Below are 8,178 nucleotides of genomic sequence, written 5' to 3'. Positions count from 1 at the left end.
CGACAGCCATTTAGTTGTTTGTTCATATTTTTATCTTAGAGTGGTTATAGTGCCTTGGCTGTTTTCAGACGCCAATTTTGAAGACGTAGTGCTGCTGGTATCTTCATGCTCGGCTGATATTTTCGGTTGTCGTGCCGCTGGTCGGGCAGAAGGGAATTTATTAGGTCGTTGGTCGGTCCTTCAGCTCTCCCTGGGTCGGGTTGCCATCTGATTAATTAACCTTACTCTTGGCTGCCTGTCTGACGTCACCTTAGGTTGGAGCTGCCACCTCAGGCTGACCCTTGGAACACTTATGAGCACCACCACCAGTTGGTTTCAGATTGTGATTTTTATTTTTAGTCTGAAGTAACTGTGCAAGGCTTTCAGTCGTCTATTAATATAGTTTGTTTTAATTTTAAAATAAGGCCTTCAGCTGACTTAAATTAATATTTGAAGGTCGATTTGTTTAAAAACTAAATTTAGGATGTTTATTCCATCTGAAATTCTTCTTATCTAGGCCTTAAGTCCTGAGTTGTTCATTGAACAGTGTGTGGCCTTCAGCTGAGCTTTTACATGAAATGTTTTTAAGATAAGGCCTTCAGCCGACTTAAATTTAAGTTTAAAGATTGTTTTGCATGAAAACTATTTTTTTTTTAAATATTCTCTGTATCTGAAATTCTTGTCATCCAAGCCCTAAGCCCTAAGTTGTTCAATGCCTTGTTTGTGGCATTCAGCTGAGTAATTAAATGATTTTTTTTTAAATTAAGGCCTTCAGCTGCGTGTATTCTTTAAGGCAGTTTTGGTAACTTGTGCTCAGGCCTTCAGCCATATTGTTTTAAATTGATCCCTTTAAGGAATGTGTAATTAAGTGGTTCTTAGGTAAATAAAGGTTTGTGTGTTTTGTGCAACTGACAGTAACTGAATATGGCGCCCTCCACAACCATAACCTGATCCCTCGCTCTGTCCTGCGAAACCAGATTTCACCCTGTATATACGAGTACATCAATTTTCATAATATGTGTTGATTTAATGTATGGCAATACCATATGAAGTGCCACTAACATTCAAGAAATGTACACTGGCAAACCTTGTAAACAGAAAGTGAGCATGAGTGGCTGAGCGTCAGAAGTAGCTGGGGACTGAATGTGCTGCGACACTTCCTTGTAAATCGTTTAGTACCGACAAAAGGCGTAACTCATTGTACAGTCACGTTTATTTCGCCACAAGGGAAACCTCCGACAATGTTGCGAGTATTTCGTCAGCCACGAGTTGGCATAAAAGATACAGTTTGTACTGACTTAGTTTACTTTTTACTGCAGTTTCCCGCCGCAGGATTGGGTAGTGTCGTTCTTATTTGCTTGATTCCACGGCTGTTGGAAACAGCAAATATTTAGTGGATCTGCAGCTTTCTATTAGAGCGAAGTCAGCAGCAGAAACAGCTTAGTGTTTGTACACAGTTTGTAAACGTCGTTTAGTTCGGTGGAACGTGCTTCTGTGTAGAAGTGAACAGTAACTTTTATTTTACCTCTTTTAACTGGCGCTGTTTGCTTTGGTTGTAAGCGTTTACGTACTTTTCAATCGGTTCGAAACGCTTCAGGCTATAGCCAGCCTTGTGTTTTATTCTCATTTTCACTCAGCACACTTAATCCATGATGTAAAAACTTGTATTTAGCCAACAAATTACTATGTATACATGAAAAGAGCAGTATTATCCGTGGGAGTGGGTGATAACTGTAAAGGGTTTCATTCATTCAGTTTCTCTTAACTCTGGAGTGCGTGTTGAATTCATTGCCGTAGTTAACGGGGAGTGAGAACATGGCCCTTACAAGCCTCCTCGGGTTTGCTCCCTAAAATCGATTCAGTATTTCGATGAACCATCTGACCGCCATCTTCAGAAGAACGCCGCCGCCGCTACCGTCGCTGCTGCTGAATCCTGCTGAACCCTGAAGCCAAGGCTGCAGATAGCCGTGCTATATAGGCCGTCGTGCCGCACACGGCGCATGCACCACACATCACATTTGCTGCCCTTCAAGACTGGTCAGGTGGCGCCGGCATTAGCAGAACACCGGCGGTAACGAGATATCGCACTCAAAGACTTTCCTCAAACATTCGGAGTGGCCATTTCCTCCTAATAAACACTGTACCAAACACTGCAAGTGTTTGCAACTATCATAGTCTCGTCAAATTTCATCCCGTGTACCTCGTTGAAGGGATGTTCTCTTACCGCCGATTTTTCCGGCTTTTATAGCCTCGTATGACGACAATGTTCCACGTACCTGTCCTGAACTGTGCGAATCTAATGGCCGGTAAAATCCTCCCCACATTGACACGGAATTTTATGTACGCCAGGCTTCACACGTCTCAAATAAATTTTCACAGAGGCGAGTAGTGCCCTAATCTTGGAAGGTGGGCAGAACACCCTCTCAATATTAAAAATCCTTCAAATACTTCTAATCTTAAACGATTTGCCCCTGGATAAGGAATTAAGGCTACACAAAATCTACTAAAGTCACCTCCCCAGAACTGGATGGCAGCAACCGTGATGTGTGGGGTCTATGCTCCTTGTACGAAACAGAGGTCTATATAGGAGGACGATTTGCAGCCTTGACATCAATTTTCAGCGGGACTCAGCAGCAGCAACGTTCTCTTCAAGATGGTGAACAGTTGGGTTGTTGAAATATTGAGTGAAGTGGATTTTAGGATCGAACAGAAAACTAGAGGAGAATTTCAATACTTAATAAGCCGGGAAAGACTACGAACTCACATGGCCCCTAGAGTTTCCGCTCGACCTGCCTTCAGCAGATGAGGAGGCGTATGACTAGACGCGCACGTGTGATGGGATGGCGTGGGGGAGGGGGGGGGGGGTATAAGGACTGGCCACCCCGGGCGCCAGCAGTCACTTTCTTCGATGCCCATGTGCTGCAAAAACTGAAATATAACAGACATTTTTAGTTAAACTGGTCTAACAGTCCCTGTTAAGATATTCATCTACAAAGCAGAAGGAGTTTCTGACAAAAATGCTTTCAAACTCCGATTAAACAGTGCTTTATCTGACACCAAGTTTTTAATGGTTGCTGTCAATTTATTGAAAATGTGTGCTCCCTGAATATGTAGATTATTTTTATTCCTAGAATTGATACTACTTATTGAACTATTTGTTGAGAACAGAAATACACTACTGGCCATTGAAATTGCTACACCACGAAAATGACGTGCTACAGACGCGAAATTTAACCGACAGGAAGAAGATGGTGTGATATGCAAATGATTAGCTTTTCAGAGCAGTCACACAAGATTGGCGCCGGTGGCGACACCTACAACGTGCTGACATGAGGGAAGATTCCAACAGATTTTTCATACACAAACAGCAGTTGACCGGCGTTGCCTGGTGAAACGTTGTTGTGATGCCTCGTTTAAGGAGGATAAATGCATACCATCACGTTTCCGACTTTGATAAAGGTCGGACTGTAGCCTGTCGCGATTTCGGTTTATCGTATGGCGACATTGCTGCTCGCGTTGGTCGAGATCTAATGACTGTTAGCAGACTATGGAATCGGTGGGTTCAGGAGGGTAATGCGGTACGCCACGCTGGATCCCAACGGCCTCGTATCACTAGTAGTCCAGATGACGGGCATCTTATCTGCATTGCTGTAACGGATCGTGCAGCCACGTCTCGATCCCTGAGTCAACAGATGGGGACGTTTGCAAGACAACAAGCATCTGCACGAACAGTTCGACGAGTTTGCAGTAGCATGGACTATCAGCTCGGAGACCATGGCTGCGGTTACCCTTGACGCTGCATCACAGACAGGAGCGCCTGCGATGGTGTACTCAACGACGAACCTGGGTGCACGAATGACAACTCGTCATTTTGTCGGATGAATCCAGGTTCTGTTTACAGTATCATTGTGGTCGCATCCGTGTTTGCCGATATCGCGCTGAATGCACATTGGAAGCGTGTATTCGTCATCGCCATACTGGTGTATCACCCGGCGTGATGATATAGGATGCCGTTGGTAACATGTCTCAGTCAACTCTTGCTTGCAGTGACGGCACTTTGAACAGTGGACGTTACATTTCAGATGTGTTACGACCCGTGGCTCTACTCTTCATTCGATCCCTGCGAAACCCCCCATTTCAGCTCGATAATGCACGACTGCATGTTGCAGGTCCTATACGGGCCTTCGTGGATACAGAAAATGTTCTTCTGCTGCCCTGGCCACCACATTCACCAGATCTCTCACCAACTGAAAACGTGTGGGTAATGGTGGCCGAGCAACTGGCTCGTCACAATACGCCAGTCACTACTCTTGATGAACTGTGGTATCGTGTTGAAGCTGCATTGGCAGCTGTACCTGTACACGCCATCCAAGCTCTGTTTGACTCAGTGCCCAGGCGTATCAAGGCCGTTATTATCGCCAGAGGTGGTTGTTCTGGGTACTGATTTCTCAGGATCTATGCACCCAAATTGCGTGAAAATGTAATCACATGTCAGTTCTAGTATAATATATTTATCCAATGAATACCCGTTTATCATCTGCATTTCTTCTTGGTGTAGCATTTTAAATCGCCAGTAGTGTATACCCATTGCAACAAATATCATTAAGGAATAAATATTCTGAGAAGCAGTGCTTAAAATACAAAGTTCCTTGAAAAGGTTTCTTCATAATATTCTTGAATATACACTGTTAATGAGTCTTATTACAAGCTTTTGCGCGCTAAAAACTTTTACTCGGTTTGATCAGTTAAACCAGAACATCATCCATATGGCACAACAGAATGAAAGTAAACAAAGTATGCAAGTTTTTTTTCATATTTATATCTCCCATGTCTGATATCATACTCACTGCAAATTCAGATTTGTTTAGATAGTTAAGCAATTCTGTGTTACGCCCTTCACAAATGACGTTATTATCGAGTTGTAATACCATAATTTTGAAATCTGACACTGTCAGCCTCTTCGATCTACATGTCTTCATATGTTATACACATGTTGTAAGGAAATCTCTTACATATTCTGAACTGCATATAGTGAGCAGGGTGTACTCGGCCTCGTGGTGCCAATTGAGGAGCTACTCGACCGACTGGGAGCGGCTCCGGTCACAGAAAACCATCATAACGACCGGGAGAGCGGTGTGCTGATCACACGCTCCTCCTATCCGCATCCTTCACTGAGGACGACAAGGAGGTCGGATGGTCCCGATGGGCCACTTGTGGCCTGAAGATGGAGTGCATATAGTGAGTAGTGGGGCAACCTTTGTCTCAGGCCACACTGCATTGTTGACAAATTTATTCAAGATGGCGGCGATGACGTTATCTAAGGTGGTGGCATGTAGACTTGGCAATAGTGCATGACATCATCCAAGATGGCGGCTTTTGGCGGGAGAATAGGCCAATTGTGCTACAACCACTAACCTAACCTCCAGAAAAAATGGCAGAAAGTTTGAATTTTGGCAGGAAAATAGACCAATTGTGCTATGTCCACTAACCTAAGCCTCCAGAAGAAAAAAATGGTGGGAAGTTTGAATTCCAACAGGATAATGCATGCAAAACCTTACTTTTCTTTATTATTATTCATTATCATTTATTAACTTCCATTACCATTTATTATTATTTATTATAATTTATTATTATTTATTATCATTTATTATTATTTATTATTATTGACCTGCCTCCACCAGAAAATTCCTTCCAAATTCAATTTTCAACATGATAATGGCTGCAAAACCTTACTTTTGTTTATTATTCATTATCATTTATTAACATTCATTATCATTTATTTATAGTAACGTAAGTCACGTCCTTTGATTTTGCAGGGGGAAGGGACTGAAGACTTTATTTCAAGCGGTACGGTCATCACTTGTTCTCCAACACAGTCAGCACACACATCTTTGATATCACAGTGCAGTCGCCACGACGTCCGCGCTCCAACTGAATTAGTTCAAATCCTCACCACCCCCTGGCAAACGCGCGGAGACACTGCCGAATGCCGACTGTGAGACGGCCGGCCACTCGCACTGGACTGCTGGTACGCTGAGGGCGAGCCCAGCAATTGCTCCCATGTCGTAAACGTGTTTTCACTGCACGGGCTTGAACTTGCTGAGTTTCACGTCACAGCAGTCCCTTGTCCGCTCACCACGTGTATCCGTCGCCTGCTCACCGTCCACCCCGTGCTCTTGTGCGAGCGAGAACGCAGTGCTACACTTTTGGCGGCAAAGTTTGTTCGACAGTGGAATCTGTCATAACTGTATAACAGCACTTTTGGTCGGCACTAGAACGCTCGCTAATTGACTCTCTCTCGCACGCGTGTGATAACTGTACAACTGCTGCGCCGCCACCCTGCTTACGTCACACAACCTCAATACACGTGACTGACATAGTCTTCTGTAAATACCTAAGTACTTAATTGCATTTCGGTTTTAATCATATTAAATAATTCAATTTACAATTTCATATATGTATGCAGCCGAACGGAATGGACAATGTCTTGAAAGGAATGTATAAGATGAACATTAACAAAAGCAAAACGAGGATAATGGAATGTAGTCGAATTAAACTGGGTGGTGTTGAGAGTATTGGATTAGGAAATGAGACACTTGAAGTAGTAAAGGAGTTTTGCTATTTGGGGAGCAAAATAACTGATGATGGTCGAAGTAGAGAGGATATAAAATGTAGACTGGCAATGGCAAGGAAATCGTTTCTGAAGATGAGAAATTTGTTAACATCGAGTATAGCTTTAAGTGTCAGGAAGTCGTTTCTGAAAGTATTTGTATGGAGTGTAGCCATGTATGGAAGTGAAACATGGACGATAAATAGTTTGGACAAGAAGAGAATAGAAGCTTTCGAAATGTGGTGCTACAGAAGAATGCTGAAGATTAGATTGGTGGATCACATAACTAATGAGGAAGTATTGAATAGAATTAGGGAGAAGAGAAATTTGTGGCACAACTTGACTAGAAGAAGGAATCGGTTGGTCGGACATATTCTGAGGCATCAAGGGATCACCAATTTAGCATTGGAGGGCAGTGTGTAGGGTAAAAATCGTAGAGGGAGACCAAGAGATGAATACACTAAGCAGATTCAGAAGGATGTAGGTTGCAGTAAATACTGGGAGATGAAGAGGCTTGCACATGATCGAGTAGCATGGAGAGCAGCATCAAACCAGTCTCAGGACTGAAGACCACAACAACAACATATGTATGCAAAGGTGTTGTACTACCTAATTTCAACTACTTTTCGTGGACCAGACAGCCACGTCTTCCTAGGAACCAGTGCCGAGTTTGAATTCTGGCAGTAAAGAAAGGTCACATCCACTTTCTCTACCAACCTAACAAAATTGTTGGAAAGAAATGGCACTTGTAGTAGCCTCAGCCACCAAACCACTACTTCCTCCTAAGAACCAGCGCCAAGTTTGAAATCTGCCAGAAAACAAAGCTCACTTGCGCTTGCGCCACCAACCTAAGAAAATTGTTGCAAACGAAGCTCATCACCACTAAACTAAGCCACCAGCACTCAACCTCTTCCTACACGTTTCAGGTAAAAGGACTCACCCTGCACTAGGCCCATGGTTGGAGGAAGCAATTTACTTTATTTAGGAATGGAGTATATGTATCACACCGACATGTTCCACACCATACAGACCTGCAAACAATTCCTACATAACTCATTTAAAATGCTCTAGACACACGCTTGCTAATTGTAAACAGTTAAAAATAACTCATAGCACATCCTACAGACATGCAAACCACTCGTAAATAATCCAATAATAATCTACTCCTCCCACTGCACCTAACCTCACACCTGTCCCACCATCAACAAACACAAACGTCCTCAACCCTATCTTGACACTCATATATCACCCCACAACCATGTCCATCAATCAATTTGCCGTTCTCATCCCCTCTTTTCGAATTACCAACGTAACCTCTATCTAAACACCAATCAATACATCTTTCTCGCACTTTCAACATTAAAATTAATTTTACACACACCCAGAAATACCAAACGCAATTAAAGAGTCAAACTTTTACACAGAGCATCAAGCACATACGACACTCACACCAATATGCAAAGCCTGGTCCATATTTACCACCTCCACCTTGAATTAAATTTTATTACCATTGCCGCAACATTCTGCCAGCGCTCAATTTGTACCTATATTTCCGCTCTTAACTGTTGTCACTAGCGGTCGAATATCAC

This window comes from Schistocerca americana, chromosome 7, assembly GCF_021461395.2.
Source record: "Schistocerca americana isolate TAMUIC-IGC-003095 chromosome 7, iqSchAmer2.1, whole genome shotgun sequence".
In the NCBI taxonomy this organism is placed as follows: Eukaryota; Metazoa; Arthropoda; class Insecta; order Orthoptera; family Acrididae; genus Schistocerca; species Schistocerca americana.
This window is presented reverse-complemented; position numbering follows the sequence as displayed.